General features: G+C 37.6%; 1 protein-coding gene across 1 annotated transcript in view; it reads right to left on the reverse strand.

Annotated features, from left to right (window-relative positions):
• The window catches only part of otud7a (OTU deubiquitinase 7A), a 42,623-nt gene extending 19,338 nt beyond the window's left edge, over window positions 1-23,285 (reverse strand). Inside the window, exons 1-2 of the mRNA XM_024281436.2 lie at window positions 23,058-23,285; window positions 4,650-4,779 (exon numbers count right to left, since the gene is read on the reverse strand). The gene's annotated coding sequence lies outside the window, so the exon portion shown is untranslated. The remainder of the gene's footprint in view (window positions 1-4,649; window positions 4,780-23,057) is intronic.
• Between the last annotated feature and the right edge of the window lie 2,757 nt (window positions 23,286-26,042).

The raw sequence follows: 26,042 nt of genomic DNA on the forward strand, positions 1-26,042 counted from the left end.
CTGCTAAATTTTTCAACCAAATAAAATATTATAAATGTTTTCTGTCTTGTGCAGAGTCCGAGTTCCAATTGGCCAAAAAACAAAGCAATTTATATATATCAACGTTGAAAATGTGAGGAGATTCAGACTAAAAATGGCTGAAAAAACCCAAAGCAGGAAGAAAGACAGGACGACATGGCAGCCTGACCCGTGTCATGTGATACCTCAATCACAATGGAAATGACTCAAAATAATAAACTACAAATAGCACGTCAATTTTTATGTCATTTTTTTTTGGTCAAAAATAAAAATTACATTGCTAATATGTTGACTCTAAATTGTCCCTTGGTGTGAATATGAGTGTGTGGTTGGTTATCTTTGTGTGGCCCTATACTAGCTGGGATGGATGGGCTTAAGCAATCCAGTAACCCCGAAAGTATTAATCATGTTTGTAAAATGGATGAAAGGATGGTGATATGTATAATACTGGAAGTATTTGGAAAAAATAATTACCTAAAAGCAGTTTTAGATAAAGAAGAAAATCTGGGATAAGTGGCTGCAGTGCAGACTGGTCTACCTTTTTAGATTTTAGAAGAGTTTGGTAGTACATCAGTAGAGGGGCAGATGAAAGCTGAGGAGCTGGTGTACGTTAAGAATTATGAGAGTTTAGAATTTGGGGAACACACATATTTCCATCAAGACTTTGGGAGAGAAGATTTGTCACTGCTTTTATACCAAACATCCCACAAGGAAATCCTGTGGACCATTGACTGTAAATGAGAAGTGGACTGAGTAATCCCTCCCCCTTTATGTTCCAAACAGGAAGTACCAACTGGCTCCAAAAGACCACAATCCCATTACTCATTTTTGTCACAGCCTCGTGGTCTGGATGATGAACATCAACAATCTCCACAGATTTAAAGCGTCCTCTACTAACTTGTAGCTTGTTTCATTAGAAAACATAAAGCTTTTTAATTGTCTGCATTAAGAATGAAAATAATTTTACTTGAAGTTACAGCGTCTTTAACTGTTTCATGTACAATATTAATGAATCAAGGCTGCACTTAAAGTGACCTAGTTCCTGTGCAACTGCACCCTGTAATATCATAGGGAGGAAACATAACATAAAAACTGACAGAAGAACATCTAGAACATGAAATTGAGATGACATCATTAGAGAGCTTTCTTAAATAAATCAGTCTGGAATCATTTATGAAAATGAGCAATTATTATAGAGCTCAGACCTTAAAATGAATTCAGTCAGAAAAAAAGGTGAAAATATATCAGTCCCATTGAGAGAACTGAAAGGAAACACATGAATGATTCGTATCTTTAGATCACAGAAGGCTCCATGTCAAGCAACTGCTTAGCAGATTCAAACTCTTTGAGTCTAGAAGAATGTAGCAAGCCACCAAAATAGCAGATTATTATAAGCTTTTACCTCACCTTTTCCCTTAAGAGGAGTCCTATTCAGATCTCTTTCCCTGTGGGAGGTAATTATGACTCAGAAACACCACAAAGCGTGTTTTTCTATCTGACGTAAAACAAAGTGGGTCAGAGGATCCGCTTAGTGTCCAGTTTCCACTTAATCGCGATGACATTTATCACTGCTTCTGCAGGAGAAAAACATGAATCAGGCTCTCACTAGAGGTGAACGCGGAACACTCCTGCAAGGTGGAACGAAAGTCCAAGAAGCGAAGGAAACAATGTTGCCGTTCGTTTTTAGGAACTGATTTAAATCGGAGGATCTGGTTTGATTTAGGAATGTTTGAAACTTTCTGCACTGGATTGTTTTCATTAAATGCTTCTAGGCATTATCTTAGTAAAAAAAAGAATACTAAAAAAATCATAGTGACATCTCACTTAATGGTTTTAAGAATTTAGAATTTATTATTTTGAAAAAATTAGATGAAAAGTTCCCAAATAAAAATACAAAAGAAAAACGTTTCTTAAAAAAGACTTTTTGTCGTATTCTCCTTTATTTTTTACATGATCTAGCTATCTTGTTTACAAAAATGTAATTAAATAAACCACAAATTTTACATATTTAATGGCAAATGTATTTCTTTAGGTAAAAGGGTAGTGAAGATTTTAAATAATCAAAATCAAAAATAAGCTTCTTGCGAAAAATGTGTGTGAATCTCAGCATATTTTGAATATCAGAGGTCATAAAAAGCCATATTTATTTAAAAATAAATGAGAACAGGACTTCTCGCATTAAGCAAAATCCTGAGCACAGCGAGTGCAGATGCCAGCTGCTCTCTGCTCACCTGAGTCATTTGTCTGTTCAGCTTGCTGTTCCCTTTGGTTTAAAACCAACAACAGAAAACAAAAGCAGATTTTGCTTTTCTGTTTTGCATCAATATGTAATCGTTGTCACTGTAGGATAATCTTATCTCATATGGCAGCAATATCAAAGAGAGCTTTGAACCATGGTTAATTGGAAATGTCCCTAATAAATCATTTAGTGTATTTCATACTGACCTAATCCACATTTTCACTCCCAGTATAATGTTCTTTTCCATGTTTGGGGCGGTGGGGGGTTGCCTGATTCTGAGCATGGTGGTGGAGATGCGATGATTTGGGTTGCACTCACTGAGTATAGTAAAAACTCCTCAACATACCCGAGCACAGTAAAGTGAAACCAATGAAAGTCTGGCCACAACTAGGTCATGTGGCCGCACAGTGATTCCAACCACAATGATAATTCTATGACAAAACTAGAAGATGACGAGCCTGCATGGCGGTTACTGGGGACGCTACGTTAGCGAGGTACGCTATTTAGTGTTTGTAACACATGGATTGTCGGGAAAACAGTGAGAAACAATGTGTATCACGTTAAAAAAAATGTTTAAATGAGCCTGAATTCATTCAAACACATTTCTTTGAGTTGCTGTGTCTAATCGTTATGGTGCTCTGGCATTATTTTTAAGAGAATTCCGTAAAGGAGCTACAATACAGCTTTTAGGATGATGTCACGGCAGCACCCCGCGCACGCCTCATACTGAGACACAGGAAAGCGAGTTATATGTGTTTTTAGTGGTAATCAGGTGGACCAGTTACTTCATTCTGGCTAATGTGACAATCAATGCTTTACATTTGTCCACGACTCGCCTAGTTTCTAACGTGTTTACATCCCGTGATCGCTGGCTACAGTGGCCGTTTTGGTTCAGTTGTTCCCCTCTCTGCACTTTTCATATTCAAACTGAGCATTCTCATTGCAAACCGGAGCTCAATCTAATTGGAAACAAACCGAGAAGAACCTCAAAAGGTGGATCTGAAAGATGAGTCCGAGAGCAGTTCATTGATCCCGGACCAGGACTTGCTTGTGCGTATTCAGACTGACAATTTTGTCTGCATAATCTGGGGAAACGAACTCTGGTTCACTTTAATTGAACCAAATGTGTCCAATCTGAATACACCCTTAAGAGTCCAAATCTCAAATTCTGCTTCGGTGTGGAGGCGTGACCTTGAGAGACGAGCCACATTTACAGTTGCCCCAAAACATGAATGAACCAAAGGAACTGTTTGTTTTTTGCTCCAAATTGAACAACCAGTAGCAATACTCAAAGGAAAAACTACTAACAGAAATAGGGGTGTAACAGATCACAAAACTCGCGGTTCGGATGGTCTCACGGTTTTAGGGTCATTTTTTGGATCAGGAAAAAAACAGCAAAAAACAAGAAGATAAAAGCTAAATTATTTTCTTGGAAGCGCTTCAAAACATATATTTAATAAACATATAATGTACTTCACACACAATAAGCTAGTTATCTATGTTACATCAAAACATTTGCTCATTGAGGCCTAATTATTAAAAAAAACATATTTAAACTTTGAGCACAAACAAAATTCTAAAACATGTAGTTTTTTAATTACATTTACATGGCTTGAGACCAGATCTACAAAAACTGAGAGAAAAGAATGCTTAAAAATAGTGTCTGGAGTACCATGGAGGAGCACTGATGCAGTCACGGCTGTGCTCAGAAACCATTTTGGACATTTAAATCCCGAATCCAACCCTTTAATACTTTAGTGTCAAGCATGAAGGAGCACCATCCCGTTTTTAAAGTCTCTGGTATGAACCCAACTTCCAGTCTTAGGAAGGACACTTTACTATTAGGCCACTGAACTGGTATCTACAGCATGATTGATCGGAAAGAACAAAGTTTCTGAGAAAAAGTGCTGAAGAGAATCCACAGATTTTATCACAGTTACTACATTGTGGCTTCCTGTTGAACAATTTTAGAATTCATACATGGTTATCTGTCAAATGGGACTTTCTTTAGGTAAGTACAACTTTACAACAAAGAAAGCTTGATATTTTCTTGTATCTGGAAATATTGTGATGGTATAATCATGGCAAAACTAGGTGAAAATCTGTTTAAAAAGGGACTGGACCAGATGGCTTCTGCCAGTGCAAACAAAACACAAGCTTCAGGAATCTTCTGAACCTCTGATGAAAGAACAGAATAATGAAACAGGCTTTGGCACACTGAAGCGGGACTTGATTACATGATGAGTTCATTTCCAGGTGAAGTCTTTGTTAATGGAATAAGGCGACATTAACTCAAGTCTTCATGCTGTTGTGGAGTGTCATAGAAGAGATGAATAGAAATGTAGTGGAGGTGTATATGAGTCAGATGCCAACACTGAGTCATCCTACATACGTTCAGTGTATTGGCTGACAGTTGTTGGGGAGCCATCTGAAGACCACAGGACCGACAGGACCACGCGCAGCTCTAGGCCATGGCTTCAATGGCAGCAATGGAAAAATAGAGTCCGGTGATTCAGGGAGCTCTGAAATATAAAGAGAAAAATATACATGACAATTGTTTAGTATATATTAGTGCTGTCACAAACGATTATTTTAATAGTCGACTAATGACCGATTATTTTTTCTGATTAGTTGACTAATCGGGTCATGGGCAAACTGGATGTAAAGGACACATCTTAACCATCATTAGCTTTAAACTAACTAAAAACTAGATATATAGCATTACCTGGGATAATGCTAGTGTGAATGCTGTAACCTGAATTTGGCCACTGAAGATGCTAGTGCTGATAGCTGAAGATGCTGAAATTGATAGCTAAAAATGCTGAAGCTAATAGCTGAAAACGCTGAAGCTGATAATTGAAAATGCTGAAGCTAATAGCTAGCTAAAATATAGGTTAAATGACCAATTAGCCTAAAAAACTGGAAAAAAAAAGAGCCTGAGTTAGCCAAAATAGCTAGCATGTAGCTAAAATATTAGCTAAACTCCAAAATAACCTAAAAAGTGAAAAAACTTAATTAGCCAAATTAGCTAGCATGCAGATGACATATTAGCTAAACTCCTAAATACCCTAAAAAAAAATCCTATATTAGCAAAAATAGCTAGCATGCAGATGAGATATTAGCTAAACTCCAAAATATCATAAAAACTGAAAAAAAATCCTAAATTAGCCAAAATAGCTAGCATGCAGCTGAACTATTAGCTAAACTCCAAAATATGCCAAAAAACCTTTATAAATCCCAAATTAGTCCAAAAAGCTAGCATAATGCCATCATACCTTTCCACTTTACTACATTCTGACTTCATATAATGTAAAGTAACGACTAATCGACTATTAAATTAGTCGTCAACTATTTTAATAGTCGATTAGTCGACTAATCGTGGCAGCCCTAGTACATATGTATCATAATAGTGGAGTTGTAAAAAAGCCAGTAGCAATAGAAGCAATACCCTCTGACCCTGCATAGGACAAAGCAGAACTAAAAGATGGATGGATGATGTTTTTCACTGTTCTGAAGAATTGATCATGAAAAACAGAAGTGTGGTGATACAGAATCAGACATTTTGTTTTAAATAGAGGCTTTAAAAAAGGCAGATGCGAATGACGTGCCATCGTCCGAAAGACAGCTTCAGCCAACGCTTCTCCATCACTTCAGCAGCACTCTGCCAAGTGCTGAGGAGTTAGTGTCAAAGCTCTCCTAAGCAGTACTGAAATATCTCTGGGCGCCATGCATAATTCACTTTCAAAGAAGGTTCATATGTAGTGTGCATCCTGTTTATTTTTAAGAAAACTCACAATGGCACCATAGAAAAATGAGTCACTCCTCCCTTACACTGCAGTGTCTCTTCTTCATTGATTAACCTGGCTGGCTGCCACGGCTAAATTTGTCCCGCTGTGGCTTCATAATGGAGCAAAAAATACCATTACACTTGTCATAACAATAATAACAACATTTTCTGTAAAGCATCTGTCACAACCTGTCAGCCTCCAAAACAACACACAAACATGCGTCTGTGTGTTTACCTCTCAGTGTCTCATGATGGAAACAAAGCAGGACACTGATACTGTTATGGGATATAATGCTGATTTGATGAATAGCTTAGGTAGGAAACATTAACTTGAGCACATTTGACGGTTCTTTCATGGGGATTGAGAAAGACATCTAAAAGCACTCAAGTCACAGATGAGTTTATGACGCCAGCAGTGCTGGAAACTTTTACCGCTGTGAATCAACAATGTATCCCATGCAGACTGGCTGTATCGGAAAAAATACAATTTAAGAAAATTATTACAGAATCATTGAAATTATAAATAATATACTATCATATTGTTGCTGTGGAGACATCCAGGACAACTATGTTTGTTTTTTTTAGAAGTATACCCATTTCCATTCACGATAAAAACTGGACAAATCGATTTAAAATAACAAATGGAAAGCAATATGTTAGCTGCTTGAACAGAACTAGAACAGGAGTTTGTCTTGTTTGTCTTTGTAACATAAAAGTGCAATAAGGTGCCCACATAGCAAAGACTAGACAGTACAAGAAGAGAGCTAAGAAATGCAGTTAAGACGAGACAAAAACAGGAGAATTAGCGCCAAATATTTAGGATAGAGTTTCAAGTATTGTGCAAGAAAGTACTTTATGAAAACAGTATGATAGCAGCAGTTAATGTAGCGGAGGTAGAGCAAATAGATAAACTTTGTAGCAATTGATATCTAGACCTAAATTAATAACAGAATCGAAGGGGAAGTCAGACTGGGAAAATCTTTTGGATCCGGACCTAATCTGCTTAATTTGGTCCGTATCAAGTCCAAAAATGTGTGCTTGGTCTGTTTTCAGACTGCTGTCAAGCAACCTTTACTGTTCCGAATTAAAGCTTGTAAAAAATAAAAAATAAAAAAACACGCGACTAAGGATCTCTTCAGTCATTGGCCAGGAATTATGAAGGCGGAGCAAGTAATTTTGAACATCTGTTTCAACATCAGATACAAAACGTTTTAATTTCTTTGTTATGGCAGAGGCATGTTGATGGTGGCTTCTGGCAATAAGTGTTTAAGACATAGATTGCCGTAAAACAGTGAGAAGCAATGTGTATCATGTCAAAAGTAGTTTTAATTAGCCTCCATTCATTCAACCACATTTTAATGAGTTTCTGTGTCTCATAGTTGTGGTTTTATGGCATTGTTTTTAAGGTAATTCTGTTAAAGAATTAAAAGATAGCTTGTAGTACAACGCTACTGCAGTACCGGGCACAGGTGGCGTAACTAGAAAGCGTGTAATAAAGGTTTTAAGCACTGTTAAAATAAACGATTTACCAAATAAACAGTTGGACCCTTTAATCTGTCTGATATAAAGACAATTGTTGCTTTTATATTTATCTGCGGCTCATCTTACGATGGCTGCTTTGGTCCAGTTGTTCCACTCCGAGTACTGATTGTATTCAGACTGAGAAATCTCAGAGCAAAATTCAGCAAAATACTTTAATAAATGATCTATACCAGGAGTGACCAAATCAAGGCCTCGAAGGCCGCTTCCTGCTGGCTTTCCAGAAACCTTAAATCTTATCTGCTGCTGATTACCTGGATCAGGTATCTTTGTCCAATAAGGAGATTTAATGGCAGGTTGGATGGAAAACATGTAGGACATCAGCACTCAATGCCTGGATTTGGACACCAAATACACACCACCTTTGCATAGTACAATGTACTATACTACCCTATACTGTATAAAAATATAGTACAAAATTATTCTTGATACCACATTATATAGACTATAAAAGAAACGACCTCAGTATACTACAATTGGCTATACTGCATTAAACAAACTTACATTGTACTACAAAATTCTGCAAAGTATCATCATAAAAACTCTAATCTAGAAGAGAGCTCAGTATACAACAATGTTCTACAATGTACTTTACGGACTATACTATGATATTCTTTGCTATACTAAATTATTATAGTTTCCTATGCTAAACAAAACTATTATGTCACTCACACTACCAATAATATATATGTAATCGTGCAAAGAAACTTTAGCACACTTTAGCCACAACCCTGTAGTACGACTACAAACCATAAAATAGAATACAACCACAAACTAGGTTTCCAACATCATGAGCTGTTACAGACTTCAGCTTGCTAGACATTTGGGTCAAAGATGAACAGCTGCCCTTGTTATTTATGATCAGGTGGTCTCGGCACATCCAGTCTTCCGAGGCGGGAAGCGCAGTTTTGTAGCAGCGGCTGCCTTTTCTTTTACATAATTGTTTCTGCTTTTTTCAGGCTCTCAGCTCAATGCTGAAGAGCAGATGCGTTATAAATACAGCAAGGACAAAAGCTCAGGGACACATAGTAAACACTTTACCTCTTATGGTGACCCAAAAGGGCAGTCAGCACTTTTGTATTTATGAGCCCAATTTCAAGTGAAAACACAAAATCCTCTTTTTTTATCCAGCAGACATAGGAACTCCAAAGCAGATATCAAAACACTAGTAAAGTCTGAATTCAACACTATCAAATGACTATCTTAAGCATACTGAATGTAAATTTTCTTTTCAGCAGTTATATATTATCAATCTGTAAAGCTTTAGAACGTAGAAACTGTGAGTAAAATGAACCGTTAGTAACTCATTGTCTTGTTTCAGACCTACTGAGGCCTATTAGAAAGAAAAGATGCCACTGATGATGATTTACTTCACTCCAGAAAACAATAAACCTACCTTTGGCAAACACTTTAGACCCTATAAATGATCCTTGATGAAGATCCTTACAGCTGTTTAAATAGTATTACCTATCTACCATGAAAGGATTTCGATACCATCTGTGAACTTGGCAAACATTGTAAAAAGCACAAAGGTCCCCGTCCACTTCTTCCTATCTTACTGTAAACTGTATAAAGCTACACCATGTTACGCCATCAGTCAATTAGTTGAGTGATTTAAAAGTGTGAAAAGAATGTCCCAAGGCAAGCACAGTGTCACATAACAAAACATGAAAAACGCCTTTTCTTATGAAAGAACTTGAATAAAGTTCCAGCCAAATGTGCAAACAAGCTGGAGGCCATGTTTCCATGATGCATGTCTTTGGACTTATGTAGCAATTTACAAGTAACAGGATGAGTTAGAGCTGAGATAATTGTCTCCATAGTGAGCAGCAGTGATCGCCCACATGCACGGCTGATACACACTGGGTGGGAGGTGAACATAGTGTGCAAACACTGAGACGTTCAGTCATATCCATCGCCTGCAAAACACCCAAAAAGCAAATGGCATCCGTTCAAGGTCAACTCAAGTTTTTAATCTGAAAAATACATTTATTTGCTTCTTTTTTAACTTACAACATGAATCATTTTTATAAATATTTTATTTAAAAAAGGCAATCCACACAAAATGGGGATAATCAATGTATTGTGAACCACAAGAAACAATTCATTTAAAATATTTCTAAAGAAAAGGAAGGGGCATAATGTAAATACAGAACAATAGATGCAAAGTGACAGAAATTAATCGTGTAAAATGTTTTGGAGAGACCACATAACTGGTCTTTTGTGGTCATTTTATTAGACAAACAGGTCTTGTCTGGACAAGCTGAGAGCCTTCCTAACGTTTCATTATTCATTGTCTGGTAAAGCGTTTCTGTTAAAAGATAAAACCAGACAGCCAAACTACAACAAAATGTTGGGATAGATTTAAAAAGTCCATCAACTGGTGTTGAACTGATGCTTACTTAAACCTAACCTTCAGGTAACCGTTTAACATTGGAGATGTAGTCTGGACATCTCAATAACACACACTCTTTTTTTTTCTTTAAATGCCGTAAATCTTTGATCAGTTCATTGTGACGCAGAGAAAAGCAGCTTTTCATAGTGCCGATATGCCAGACATTGCTAACATAAAACTTTGTACAATGGTGTAAAGCCGCTATTCTCGGCATTCATGTCAATGATTCATGTGGATCGCATAAGCACCATTGACATGAAAAGCGATGGACAAAACAAGCCTGTTACCTTGGGTTTCAATGAAATCCTGTTACATTTTATTTTCAAGTAATTTGATTGATTAATTATTTATATAAGATTGTATCTTGTTTTCTGTTCCATTTAATCTTCTAGTTTGTTGCCAAACTCTCCATTCAGCAAAGGATTTTGATTTGTGTAAATAGGTTGCTACACAATTAAAATGACCTTGCCTTAAGAAATCAATATCAATTTATCAAATCCATTAAACTTTAAAGTAATCCTTGTGCTTTTCAGGTAAAGAAAAATGCTTATAGTTAGTTCTTAAATAAAAAAAAATTGGTTGTGTGAGACTTGTTTTTCAATACCAAACTAAAATAGTATTGAATACATATTTCAAAATTAAATTGATATCTAATTGTTGTGAATCAAATAAAAAAAAATCTGTTTTTTGTCATTATACATAAAAATAAAATATTAATTTAATTAGAAAAATACCATTAATTTATAAAAGAAAAAAAAACACATATTTTAAGTACTTTGACTTGAGTTAACACTATGATTGTTAAAACAAAATGTGTGAAAGGAGTTAGATAGCAAACCAAGAAGACAAAGAAATAAACCAAATAGAGTATATAAAATAATTTTTAGCAAAACAAAACAAAACAAAATAAAAAAAAAAGACATTTTAAGATGAAAAGGGAGACATCTAAATGATCAAATACATTTTAGCAAAAATAATAAAACCCAAATGTCTAAAGCGGTCTCAGGATCTCACAGTGAACAGAAGGCAAATTGTCTCATGGCCCGTTACGCTGCAGAACCATCTTGACTTGACAGTGTGAATTTAATTAGTCTGATGTTGGAGCTTTTTGATTGTCAAATGATGAAGTTGCTCATAGCAGAACATCCGGTTTGATGGTTCAGTTATGGTTGTTTTATTGTTTTTATTACAGCTCATTGCCGGGTAAACCATGATAATTTATATATCCTTCATTTAGACAATGACTTCACAATACTGTAGAGGTCATAAAATATATATTTTTTGTAAAAATAACTTCTTTGATCATTTTTATCTATTTTTCATTACTTCAAACTGAAACTGTGATCAATATGGTGAAGAATTACCAAAAATAACAAATCATAAACACTTTTTAGTATGACCAATCCACGAGTTTTTGAAATGTGTTGTGTTCAGTGTTCAAAGCCGTGTTTCACTATGTCAGCAGGTCTATTGCAGTGTAAAATCTGAGCCCTTTTTTGTGTACAAAACACTGGCAGTGCAGTAGGACCAGAAAAAGCTGGACATAAGAAGCAGAGCTTGTTGGTTAAACAAACCAAATGACTTAAATCTCAAAGCGTCTGATCCCGGCTCTGCTGGGCTGAATGTTTTAGATTCTTTAGGGCGAGCAGAGAGTCAAATCTTCTGTTCTGGCACAGTCGAACGGCTTCGCCGGGCCAACTGTGGCTCCATCACAGAGTTAGAAAGAAGGGCCAAGCAGCAATCAGCAGAAACTGCTGTGTTCCCTTTTAGATAAACACCCAATAATCTCTCATGCACGAGTGCATGGAATTTTGCGATGCGTTCACATCCGTGTTTATACTACGTCTTCAGCCTCAAAGCTAATAGAGTAACTGCTTCCGCAAAGTACTGCCAAAACACAAAAAAAAACAATTCAAAAAGCAGTACTCAATCCCTCCGCCCTGTATTTACATACAAGCCTGAAAAATCCCAATATACCCTCTCAGTTATAATCAAAGCAGAAAGCTAATTTTTAGTCTTTTTGCTACAATAGCACCCTGACATTCTAAAATGAGACAAGACAGAAACACTAAAACCTTAGGACAGATGAAAGGCTACGCTGCCACACGACACTTACATATTCATTCAATTATCAGAGACAGAAACTAGACAAATACAGCCATGGAAATACTCGGCTCGGGATAATTGAGTTTGAGGAAAAATAAATGAGCACACTTCCAGGAAAACACATCATTTCCACCTTGCATCAATATTTAATAATCAACGCAATCTATTAGCGTGCTTCAAAACATGTCCTGCTTTGCCGGCATAGAAAATTCATGTAATGAGGTGAGGGTTTTTTTGGGGGGGTAATTTTTTTAAAAACAACCAAGCAGCTAAGCACAGGACCCCCACAAGTTCAAAGCCTTTGCTGGAGAGCAACAAATACAACCATCGTTGGTGCAGAGCCCTTCATTTAGCCTTCAGTCTAGAATACTTAGCACTTATTAAACAGAATGCTCTCTTGTGTGCAGGTTTGTGTATCGCCGCAAAGCTGCTTTTCTGCGCTTCAGAACCCTTTTTTTGGTATTACATTAAGAGTTACCGTAGTTCGAGGACCATCTGCCATTTCCAGCTCTGGGGTTAAAGCCTTAAAAACACTATCTCTTTTTTACCTCCAAACATTAAAGATATAAAAGATTCTGCTTTTAGTTTTACAGTCAGGGAAACATTTATGAACTTGTGATTTATCGTCAATTTCGACCAATATAGAAGAGTCAAAAATTTAGACCCTTGAAGCAAAATTGTCTTTTGTGGTTTTTCACCACACCCTCTATACAGTCGGTAAAATCTATCGCCTGTCTTGACTCCAAGAAGCATAAACAAAAGATAAGGTTCAGTGTTTTTCTTAACTTACAACAAGTAGAAAATAAATCTAACAGATCACATCATTTTGCTCTCCAGATTTTGAATCTGTAAATCTAAACAAATATTACGTGCCAAAGACACATTAAACATTGCAAAATCATAAACTCTTAAAAGTGTCAGTTTGCTCTATTGTCTTACCACAACGGCCAATGCAACTTCCTGGACTGCTTCAGCTTCAAGAGAGCTGTGCGACAATGCAACTGTCACTGAGAGGAAACTCTCTGAGAAAAATCTTTATAAAAAGATGCTAAAGTCAGGAAGGACTCGCCTTTGTGTTCAAACTCAACAATGTTCGAGGTTTCAATTAAAACATTTACTATTTTTTTTTCCATTTTATTACTCACAAGATCCTATGGAGAAAGTATCAGATGTCGATGGAAAAAGGTTAATAGCTGGAAGATAAGTTCCACAGCTATGAGATGCTCAAGAATATTCAAGTGAGGTGCTAACACATGAGCCCCATATTTTCCAACCACAACATTACGAAAGAGCTCAGCTCAAGCAGATGATCGTCGGGTTAATGAAAGCTGGCGTGGCAGGGTCTTTAGATGCACCGACGAGTGGAAAACAAGGCTCCTCGCACTGTGAATGACTTTAGCGAGCCCACATGACATCTTTGAAACAGCCCCTAAAAACCAGCTGCGGCTTCCTATTACAGCTGGTGTTGGAGGGGCCTTTGCACTGAACTTGCTGATATTTGTGCTTAGAGAGTGCAAAATCCTGCTTGTTCATGAGCTTCTATCGTCTGCAAATATGCTACTTGATTAATAGACTAGCTGTGACAAGTGTAATAAAACTGAATATTTTGTTTAACATCTGTTTTTATGGGGAGGTTTACCTTCACCAAATAGAATCTTGATGTTATCTAACAGCAATATAAAATATTTTTAGATCTCATAAATGCTTTTTCCTATAGAAAAAAAAAGTCAGAAATATGTAGTTGGTTTTTACTTGATGGTTTGTACTTCTCACCATTGGGTTCTTTGCTTTGATATTTGTGAGCTTTCCATTCTGAGACCAACAAATCTTTAGATTCTGGTGATTTAACTAACGTTTTTGTCTAACTTTAAACTCCCTGGAAAGTCCATTTGGAATTTGAAAATGTTTGAGCAAAACGCGAATCCCAATATCACATTTTTTCTTTGAGTGCACAGTGGTGTGGTGGTTATCTCATCTCAAAGGGAGAAGAACCTGCTTCAAATCTCGACCGTGTCCTTTCAGTGCAGTGTCTGGTCTCCCTGTGCAAACATGTTTTCCAGCTTCCTCCTACAGTCCAAACCCATGCTTGATAAGCCAGTTGGTGGCTCTAAAACTGTCCCTTTAAGTGTGGTTGGTTGTCTCTGTGTGACCCTGCAATGGCCTAGCAGACTGGTCAGTGTGAACTCAACTAACAGCCCCTGGATAGGCTCCAGCAACCCTGTGACTCCCATGGACTAATTGGGTTTAGAAAATTCATGGATATTCACTTTTGTTCTTACAGTCAGGTACTTTATTCTCTCTATGTACGGTATTAGTCTACCGTACTTAAATATAGCTGTGTTTTAATAAAAGTCTATCCATACATTTGTGGCCTATACAGAATTTAAATTGAATTCTAATAACTTATTTTTACATGTATTGCTAATTCCTGTTTCAAGTAGTTTTGTGCTAAATTAGAAAATATTTCTGCAACCGTATATTTAACTAACTAATATTTAGAGAAGTTAAACAATTTAAGAGTCTGGTATGGTGACAAAAGCAGAAGCACAACACCAAAAGAAGAAGCTCAGCGACAAAAGCCGAAACAAGACGACAGAAGTCAAAGCAGGATGACAGAAGCCGAAGCACCACGACAGAAGCTGAAAAAGACGACAAAAGCCACAACACGACGACAAAAGCCACAACACGACGACAAAAGCCACAACACGACAACAAAAGCCACAACACAATGACAAAAGCTACAACATGGCAACAAAAGTCACAACATGACAACAAAAGCCACAACATGACAACAAAAGCCACAACACAACAACAAAAGCCACAACACAACGACAAAAGCCACAACACAACAACAAAAGCCACAACACAACAGAAATGATTCACAATGGACATGAAAACTGACTTTTTTTTAAAGTTTCATTCAGTTTTCAAGCTATTGGCGCTGCTTGAAACTTTAAACCAGTAAGAGGATAAATAAAATAAAGCTGGAGGGATCTTTTTGTCATTGTTTTAACTAACCATTGCATTCTTTTTATTTTTGTCTTGATTTGAAATAAAAACATCATAGCCATGAAGATGGGGTACTGTGGCTGCTGTGACCGTGGCTGCTGGGAAGCTCTGCTGCCGCTGGGAAGCTCTGCTGCCTGGGGTCTGGCAGGGCAAGCGAGAGTCGCCACCCAGTGTCCAGCTGAGCTAGCATACGCAACGAAATCATTTCCATTGTGAATCAGTTCCATTACATTGTATCTTTTGTCATTGTGCTTCCGCTTTTGTCGTCGAGCTTCCATTTTTGTCGTTGTGTTGCGTTTTTTGCATTTATGTAAACTGTGTCGGTCACCATAGTCTGGCATACACTTTCAAAACATCCCAATGCCCGTATGTAGAACATACAGTATATGGAAAAGAACAAATTATTTTTTGTACTATGTTAGTGGACAGTACTCTAAATTTGTTACTACTTTAAGCTTAGAGAGCTTTGTCATAATAAAGTTAAAAATATCCTTCTAGGCAGGGCTGAACAAACAAGAGAACACAGGAAACAGAATTAAATGCAAGTTTAAACCAACATTCACTGCTTGACAGCATTTTCAGGCACAAGAGTTCATCTTGATGTTTTTTTATGTGAAGATGTAATGATCCCACAATGGAAAAAAAAAAAGTGATTTCACCATGCAGCTCACTGCCAACTGAATAAGCTGCTGCCACTGGCTGAGTGGGAGGACAGGAAGCAGTTTGTAATCAAAGAGAAAGAAGGCTTTTTGCTTTAGCAGTTTTTCCAAACAGACTTTATGACTTCATAATTCCTTAGAAATACAGAATCTGGTCAATTGAGGGAGTGTGTGTGTATGGGGTAAGGGAGTATTAGGAGGTTTTCTATGCTCTCAGAGTGTGGGTACAGGGCTGTGTGTAATTGTTTGGGATTTTTCAACAAGAGCCCTTTTTGACGAGAACTTTATATCAAAATGCATTACTGTTGACTGATTTCAAAATAAAACTGTCCTACGTCATTGGAAAGCTGTGGGAAATTGTGCGACCTGTGTATTTGCGATCACATTTATCTACCTAAAATCTCAGTTTTGTCACACTAAAAAAAAAACAAAAAAACAAACAAAAAAAAAAAAAAAACAAATGTCCAAGTTTCGCTCCAGAATACACACAACAATCAGTACGTGCGCGTTTCTATCAAATTCCTCTGTGCCACTGTTGCACAGAAACCAGTGAAATTTAAAGTCCTTGATGCTATTTTCCATTGACACAAATTGCTTTTGAGATGAGATTAGGATTATAATCTGCTGTCATCTGATCCAATTCTAACTGTTATCATGCCAGACAGTAAAAATAAAATATTGTCTTAAGCTTAACGTGTTTTTCTAAAGTAAAGGTTAACAGATTCCTTTTGCACAATAAAAAGAAATAATATATTTGTGATACCTTGCAAACTAAGTTTAGAATTATACTGATTCCGTTTGATTCATTTAAATGTAATAATCTCAATGCATTCACATAAAAAAATACACTTTAATAGCAGCTCTCCGTCTTCTAATTTGACATTTGTATGGTTGCTAAAACACAGGCGTTCGTTTAACTTCCAATGTAGTCACTTTGCCAAAACTAACAGCGGTTAGTAATGAGAGGCGTGTAGACTTTTTCTTGTGAAGGCCACATAGCTGTTTTCTTCTCTGATGTGGGGCCGGGGTCAAAAGAAGTGTAAAAATCGCAGGATGCGTCTTTTAGAGAAAGCCACACATAACCTGATAGTAGCACAGCCTGCAGAAGAGTGGAATAAAAAGTCACACAATAGGGGTCTTGATTGCAGGGCCAGACTGGGAGAAAAAAAAAAAAAATCACGCATCACTGATAGATATGAAGGAGGGCCGGATCCGGCCCGCGGGCCACAGTTTGGGGACCCCTGGGGTAGAAGACAATTTTTACAAGTATGGCTAGTGTTGGTAAAAGAACTATAATGAAATAGCCATTCTTTAGCTAATCTTAATTTATCAGAATGCATAAAACAAAACAGCTCGTTAAGTACAGCATCTTTCTTATCTTTTTCTTAGCCTGTTCCCTTTACGCTAGGGGTCTCCAAAATCCGGCCAGCGAGCCGCATCCGGCCCTCCTCCATGTTTGGCCCGGCCCCCCAAAATGTTTTGGCTAAATTAGAAAATTCTTCCCAATGAACCTCCTCTGAGGCCTCTTTCCTGGTAGCTTCAACCACAGCATCATTTTGGCAACATAATCACTGTTTCTCCCAAACTATCTCAGTCTGACTTACCAGCATTCCTCTCTAAAACTCTCTGATGATTTTGTTTCTGATCCTATCCCATCCTGCATCTGGCCTTTATCCCTCTCCTATCCAGAGCACACCTCCACCTCTCTGGATGTTCCTCCACCTGCTTCCTGCTCCCAATACATATCACAACGTCATCTGCAAACATCATGGTCCACAGAGATTCCAACCCCTGTCAGTCTGTCCATCACCACAGGACAGACCAAATCGGATACTTGGTGCAGTCCCATCTCCACCTTGAACTCCTCCAACAGAACATCTCACCTTGGTCATATCTTGCACAACTGCAATGTACTTCTTTGTACAAGCCACAGCTCTTCTCTCTGTGATTTTATTTACAAAGTCACAATGCATCTCCTGTTGACCTTCTATGTACTTTTCCAGGAGTATCCTCAAAGCAAATGCTTACTGTGGTGGCCTTTCTTGGCATGAAACCAAACTGTTGCTCATTTCTGACCTCAGCCTAACTTCCACCACTCTTTTCCATAACTTCATTGTGTGACAGCCACAGCTTTTTCCTCTGTAGTTTCCACAGCACTGTATATCTCTCTAGTTCTTAGAAATTAAGGATCTCCAAAAAAACTTCTAGTGCCACCTCTCCTGAACACTCCCATACCTCCACATGCATATTGTCAGGACCAAAGGCCTTCATCATCTTCATTGTGTCTTCCTCACTTCATTCTTACTGATCTTTGCTACTTTCTGCTTTGCAGCAGCCACTTCTTTTACCATTTTCTTCATCCATCAGCTCTTCAAAATCCTACTTCTATCTTTCCATCACACTTGTGGGACCTGTCAACACATATCCATCCCTGTTCTTACTCCTCCTAACCTGCTGCACATCCTCCAGACTCTATTTATCTGCCTTTGCTAATCTGTAAAGATCCAGCTTTCCCTCTTTTGTGTCGTAAAGGTCCTTATATGTTCTTTTGTTTGGCCTTTTCCACCTTCTCCTTATGCTGCATCTCCATGTACTTCTGTCTGCTCTCATCTGTCTTCTTAGTGTCCAACTTCTTCTTAGCTGACCTTTTCCTTTGAGCACGCGCCTGAATTTCTCCAGTCCACCACCATCTGTCTGTCTGTCCAGATTCCTGTCCTGAACATAAAGCACCCCCCTCGCTTCCTCTGTTTTCCCTCACCCACATGTTGGTTCAAGTCTATCCAGATCACCATATTTTCATCTCCATGGATGCCCCGGATCAGCTTATCCATCTACCGCTAGAATTTCTCCTTCTTCTGACTGGGGGCATAATCACAGATTCAACATCACACCTTCAGACTCTTTGCCACATCTGACACTCTCTTCACCTCCAGAATATTCTGAGCAGACTCCTCCTTCAGGATCACTCCTACTCCACTCCTCCACATCGTTATACATCCAATGACCATCTTTGCATTTTCCCAGACTTGGCACATAATAGTAACAATAATAAGCAAGAAGTAAACTGATGCAAAAATCTGTCTTTAATAAAAACTATAAATTGCTGAAGAGTTTTATTTGAGACACACTCCTATTTGCTATTGAAAACCAACCAAGAAATTCAGGTGCTAAATGGTCCTTGAGATCTTGCGGTTGTTCAATTCTTTACTTAAGAAGTAGGGTTAAGACATTGAAAGAAGAGGATGAGTCATTTCTGTCTTCTTCTATGCACGCTTGTAATGAAAAAGAAGCATCTGCTGCCTTGTATTAGAAGCACATATAAACATGAAAGTAGACCAACTCGGGTCTTCTTCTTCATCAAGCAGGAGAACATTCAACAAGGACAGAGGAAACGTTAAAAATATCTGGAACAATGTTTGTTCGGCAGTCTACCATCAATGGTTTGGTAGAAGTAGTTATTTACCAAATAAAAAAGATAAATGTTAATTTAGAGGAAAAAATACTCTAAATTAGATATTTAGAAAACAAAAAGTAATTGCTGGTCCCTTCCTTTTTTCATCTCAGTAGTCCTCTGTATATTTCTAGAGACACATATATTCTAATAGAAGTAAAGGTGAGAGCAGAAAATGCAGACGAGCAGAATTGTCTGCAAAAGCAGGGCAGTTTTCTCATGAAACAGAAGTCTGACCTATTTTTCCTGAAAGAATGAAAATGAACAATTTTGTGGGTCTGCATGAATCTAAATTGAGTCTCCAAGGGTAGCTGAAGCAACAGTGTCCCGTTTGATTTTAAACTGCTCCCTTGCTGATTCCAGACAGGACAGAAGGGGTGGAGGGGGGCTGGTGGAGCCTTCCAGGGTCTTGTGAGGAGACTGTTGTGACGGTAGACGTCTCCACAGGCCACAACGACGACACGAGTTCACACATTTATCCATTAGACACATCCTCTGCTTACTGTAGATCTGAATGTAAAGCTTTCTGTTTTACAACCCTGAAAATCATTTTATTTATTCAGCTATAATTAAAATGTTACATCAAGCAAATGATTAACAGTCGTTGATATTTTTGCATTACAAGAATGTTTCAGTCTCATAAAAAGAAAACGACTAGCTTTTAGCAAAAAGAGAAAGATTACTTCTATAATGAGATGTGGTCTCCAGACCAAATAATGATTACAAACCAAATAGCTAAATATCAGATCATCTAGGCCTTGGTTGAATGTTCAAGTTTGTAACAAAGCGGCTAATAAAACATAAGCAATTTACTAAAAGAAAAAATGCTTTTTGCGTTTTGGTGTTCTCCCAATGGTGGACATATATAAAATAATCTCAGATTAAAACTGCATTTCTGAGTATTTCTTTATTCAAATCATGATGGATCAGGAGAAGACAGCTTCTACCTAAGACCTGTCCTAGCACAGACAGATATTTTCTTTTTTAGCACCTTATTTCTTACTGTTCTTACATCTTTTATTGCTTGTTGCTTCTTAGATGTGTATTTTCTTGCTTTTTTTGCACAAGGAAGATGCTGCTCATTTGTGTTGTATTCTGTAAAATGACAATAAAACTATTCTGATTCTGAGATGAAAACCGGATGCTTGAAAAAGCTAGAGTGTGTGACACAACAACTGTCACGGGTGGACCAAAGACGTCCTTCTCCACTCAAATATGGCTTCGATATTGCTCAGGGTTTTTTTTTTGCTACACTAGTGTTAGCTTGGGCTTGTGAAGTGCTATAGGCTAACAGAGGAGCGTGTAAACAGAGGCCTGATGGGAAAAATTACCGGAGCTAACTTCCGCATCGACAGTCCACAACCCAGAGGAGAATTTCTGAATAATTCCTGCTGAAAATATGTCTTAAAAAACATCAAAAGCTTTTTGATTATGGCTAAAATCGTATAATCATAATTAAAAGTCCACTGGGGATGATTTTAGAATAGAAAAACATATAGTTGGAGTAGGACTTTAACACTGGGGATGTCGGCAGCGACTCCCAAATAACACAAGCTCTTTGACATACCAAGTGTTCACACAATTAACATAAATCAGCTGACTCTGACGCAGAGAAAAATGTCTTTTTACTTAGTTTTTGCACAAATATGCCACAAAACCACTTCTCTTTACGACAGATTTATGTCGAATGCTAAAAAACTTCACCGCTGAAGTGTTGTATATCAGCTCAAGGTAATTTTTTTACACTACAGAATCCAGTAGAATTCTGTTAACTAGGTTGAAGAGTTACGGTGGTGGAAAGAATGTCAACACTGGAGCTAAAGCCCTGCTGTTAAATAAATAGAAACGTGTTAGCTGTTGACCCAACTTCTTGGGTGAGACAATGTTGAACTTATTTCTTATTAAATGATATTAAAAGATAAAACGTGACTAGAAACACATGGCCTTCAGGTTTCATATTAGTATAATATGTAGGTCATAATATTTACCTTCGTCATCATAAGAGGATAGAGAGCATGCCAATTCTGCCAGACCAAATGACATTTTATTATCATAACTTTATGATAACAGTGATTTTATGGCAGCTATTAAAAATCTATCATTATCAAGAAAAAGACAGTCTGTTTGCTTCAAAAGCAATTTCTTATTTCATGTCCAACAGGTATTGGACCAATTATTTACTTTGACATAAAGTCTAATGGATTGTCTAAATATGTAATAAATATGTTTAACTAATCGATTAGTGACTTTACATTTTTAGATTTTAATTATTATTATTATTTTAGTTTATTCAGATTTTTCAAAAACAGAATAACGTAAAATAAATACATGTAGAGGTTATAGAAGAATGCATTATAAATGATAGGGCCAGATGAGAAAAATAACACTTAAATATATATATTAATTGTATTATTTAGGGTCTATTTCCAAATTAAAGCCAATTAAGTTTGGTAAACAGGAGATGAAGGGGTTGGTAATATATCCTGCGCCCTGTGACTCTGGGCAGGTGATCCCTGACTGTCCCTGTCTCTGCTGTTTGGGTGTTTGAGAGGAGCCCCTTTGTTTGCCGGGATGGCCTCCAGATGACCTCCCTCCGCCGGCAGACAGAACACTTGACATCGCCTTCCCACCTGTAGAGACGTCTGCAGAACAGAGCCCACTTCAAAGCAGAGCAGTGATTGGGCCATGATTACCCCGGGGACACTTGACCTTATTTCATCTCCTCTAAGGACTAAACTTTAGGGTAATCAGGTAAAGGAGATTAAGGGCCCCCTTGCATGTATTTTTTTAAGGTTTTAATTTGATGAATTTACTTATTACCAGCTTGCCTAAAGAAAATAATAAAATGATGGCACATTCAGTGTTCCTAAAATGATTCCTCATGAGATTCATCTTTTGTTTTTTTTTTTAGGTGGATAATTGGCACAGATGTTTGCAAAAGCCTGTCAGTCTGCATCAATCAGGGAGCGGTTCTGATAAATCAGGGCTGCCTCAGAGACATGAAAGTCAAGCCCGGTGCAGCATCAGTCCTCTTTACTTCCCTTTTTGTTGCTAAATGCCAGTGACAGGCACAGAAGTCACTGTGGGGAGTGATAAGGTGCCAGGCGCCCTCCACTGCACTGAAGACCTCTGGAGGACTGGCATGGCCTGGCTTGGCCTGGTATGGTCTGGCAGCCACAGGTTTTACTTCTGAAGCTTTACCCCAACTATTCATGGTACGCCAAATCAGACACTGGCTGTTGGCTGCCTGATTCACAGACCTGAGCGAGGCGTTTGGACATTTTATATATATATATATATAGATATATATATCTATATATATAGTGTTTGTGTGTGTGTAAGATGCCATCTTCTCCTCCATAAAGAGAAACATAGCCTATATCGAATGCTAACAATCAGTAATAAACATTTCACAATAATCTACACATTACACCTAAAAGCCTTTAGCTTTACATGATCAAAATGTCATTTATTTGTCTCAGCTGGAGGGTTTGTTCCAATGCTAATGAATGGTGCTACATCACAAAGGTCTGTGACTAAGCATCCCATGTTTACATCATTTTCCTAACGTCTCGTGCCAGCCAGTCGATGAGGTTTCGGGCCTCACTTCTCAGCCTTCGACCTAAATTAAAGGGAATCGCGCGGAAGCTGGAGTTCATCGCATCGAGGCACGTGCTACTTGCACGCGGGCAGGTGCACCTGTCTGCAGTGGCAGCCCCCCTATTTTTTTTTTTTTCGTTCCCTGTCAAACGAGCTACCACCCGCTGCTTCAAGCAGTGTGTGAATATTTGAATTTAAAACGGCAAATAAATAACTAAAAAAAAAGAAAAAAGACCGTCGGCTTTGGCTCTTACCGTTGTGTTTTCAGTCATTGCTCCCCATCATTACGCTCTCCTCCTGAACCTCTGACGAACCGTTTATTCCTATCAGGATGTCTCCCTCCCTCCCTCTCGCTCATCCTCATGTCATGTTTCTCTGCTGCAGCAGAACGAGGCCACGCCTCCTCCCACAGCGCCTTCACGTCAGGCGGTGACGACACCTTCGCACGCGCTCTCCCCTCCGTCAGTTACAACAAGTGACCGCTAGAGACCGCTGCGGTGAAACAAACGGTGCAAGTTTTTGAACAATCTGCGACCTTTGATACTAAAAGAGCCATTTAATCCAGTTTCTTACAGACTAAAATCCAAATATACCCAAAAACACAATTTTATGCTATAATGTAACTTTTTTAAGAAATAAAAACATTAGTGTTATATAAATATAATGATGAAGATGTATGTTTTTCAACTGCAGTGTCTAAATTTGGTTGCTGCACCCTAACATGCACATTGCACATAACAATTTTGCCTTCTTAATTCTTCAGCACGTTAAATTAATACCAAAATGAAACACAGCCTGTGCAGCAGGTACTTGAATAAAAAATGCAAAAAAGTCAAATCAAATATGGCATTTTCATTTTGATCTTGGTGCATCATCTTGTTTCTCTTTTTACTATCAAATATAAATTTTCTGTGTGGAATCCAATTTATTTTTTGGAGAATAATCTTTTTATATTCATTAAGAATTTCACCTTTAACAAGGTTTAGAAGATCAGAATATGGACGTTAAGCTTATTACAACAATAAACCAATCAGATTAAACCTACATTAAACATTTTACCATCAGCTGTTTCCTGACACGTTAAAAATCTAAACATAAATGACAACTACATTTAAACAAATGAACAACCCTATAACCAACTATAAGCACTAAAGCCAAAGAGTGAAGAGTTGAAAGAGCTGCATGTGGATCTACAAGTTGCAGACCATTGATCTAAAATAAATACTTTCAGACAACAATTAAGCTATGATTTGCAATTAAAAATACTAATAAATATACACACTAATGTTTCTACTGACTGCCTGTAAATATTAAAGGATCAACATACAATTCGTTGTTTGCTCGATTCTATCACATTTCACCAGCATTTGTGACCATGATCACTACTTACACTTTTCCAATATAAAAAAAAATAAACGTGACCTGGAAAAAGATTGGACTATCACTAAAATGAAAACAGGATCCAAACTGTGGTCCAATTCTATTAGTCTGTATCCTTGCAATTCCTTTGACAATTCATTATTCATTTCAACTCTTACTCTTAGCTTTTGTAAAAAAAAAAAAAAAGTTTTACTTTTTTATTTTTCTATTCAACAAATAACAAAATATTCAGATTAAATTATGTTAACATAAAGTTTTATTTTGTCCAGGTAACAACTAAGTTCATGTGTTTGCAATCATACACCAGTAAGCATCTGACCTTGACCGAGACCGGAGTTGTCCAAGTATGCCAGGAACAAGATTGTTGACCTACATAAAGCTGAAAACAGTTGATGTGATTGTCTCCAAATGAAAGCGAGACCAACAACTCAGAGACTGAGTCCTAACATCTCATATTCACCTCCACTCATGGAGGTTCAGTGACAATAGGAAGTATAGACAATGGTATTAAAGCAGCTGGAACCAAAGTGACCAGGAAGAAAATTGCAAGAAAGCTCTGAGATCCTGCAGCAGCTGCGGGATTCTTGTGTAAAGGTCTATTTGAAGTTCCCCAGTGAACCTCTGAATGGTTCAGAGGATAACTGGGTTAAAGTGTTGTCTTATCCCAGAACGGCAATGAACCCAAACACACATCCAAGGCAACAAAGGAGTGTCTCGAGAAGAAGGAGGTCATGGAGTGGTTCCACCAGTCTGCAAAACTTCATCCTAATGGAAAAACAACTTCCACATGGCAGCCAAAAACCCTAAAACTTAGAGAGCATCTGCAAACAGAAGTGTAATACTAGAATTTACTGTATACTTAGAAGTAACAAATAGATTTAAACGAATTGATGGACAATTGATGCACAGACAAATGTATTTTAGCTGGAAACTACTGGACTGAGTAGCTGCTTGTTCCTCAAACCATGCAAGAAGACAAGATATGGAGAGAAAATAGACTCATCAGCTTGGGTGTACATAATTCTTGATTTGTATCTCATTCAGTACATTTTCAAACAATTTCAAACAACTATGGTGCCCTGTAGCTTGAAACTTTTAGTTGTTTTCACCTGCCATTAAAAAAAAAATGCTTATTTCCCTTTTTGTTTCACTTAGTCCCATATGCACCCTTTTAGTTCTGAAAGACAGTTTGCTCTGAATTTTTTTTTCCATTCTATCCCATATTATATTTTCGCTTTTTTTCTCATCATTTTGGTCATCTTGGCATCTCTTTTTCAATGATCCCTCTGTTTTTTTTTTGTCCACAATCTTAAAGACCCATTCCAATCACTTTTTGGGCTATTTTCAAAGCGTTCCAAGTAATCTTTTAACTATGATCATGTCATTTTTACCAAAAAAACCTGTGTTGTTTTCAAGTTTCTGTTTAGCTGCAGTATTCATTCTGAGACGGGGGGTAAGATCGCTGACACAGAGAAACTCCGCCCCCTTCCCCTCCATTTTACTGAGAGCTCTCTGTTTCCATGCACACTCTCCCAGTAACTCCCTCCACTTAATACTAACAAAAATGGCGAGCAATGTTGAGGCTACAGTTTCAATTCTGATGCCAGTTTGGATGAGGAAAACGAACACGTGCATGGATCTGTAGTCGTCTGCAAGTGGATGTATATGGCAAGCGAAAGAGATCAATAATCACCAGGAAAAGCGCCATAAAAATGCAAAAGCGCCTCTTTTTACGACAATACAATTTACGTGCTACATTTAAAGTATGCATAAAAAACAGTGTTTTTCATGGCCAATATGCTGTTTTTTACTGTGCTTTTCCTGGCTATTATTGACCTCTTTTGCTTGCCATAGATACA

Source organism: Oryzias melastigma, linkage group LG6, assembly GCF_002922805.2.
Source record: "Oryzias melastigma strain HK-1 linkage group LG6, ASM292280v2, whole genome shotgun sequence".
NCBI classification, from domain to species: domain Eukaryota; kingdom Metazoa; phylum Chordata; class Actinopteri; order Beloniformes; family Adrianichthyidae; genus Oryzias; species Oryzias melastigma.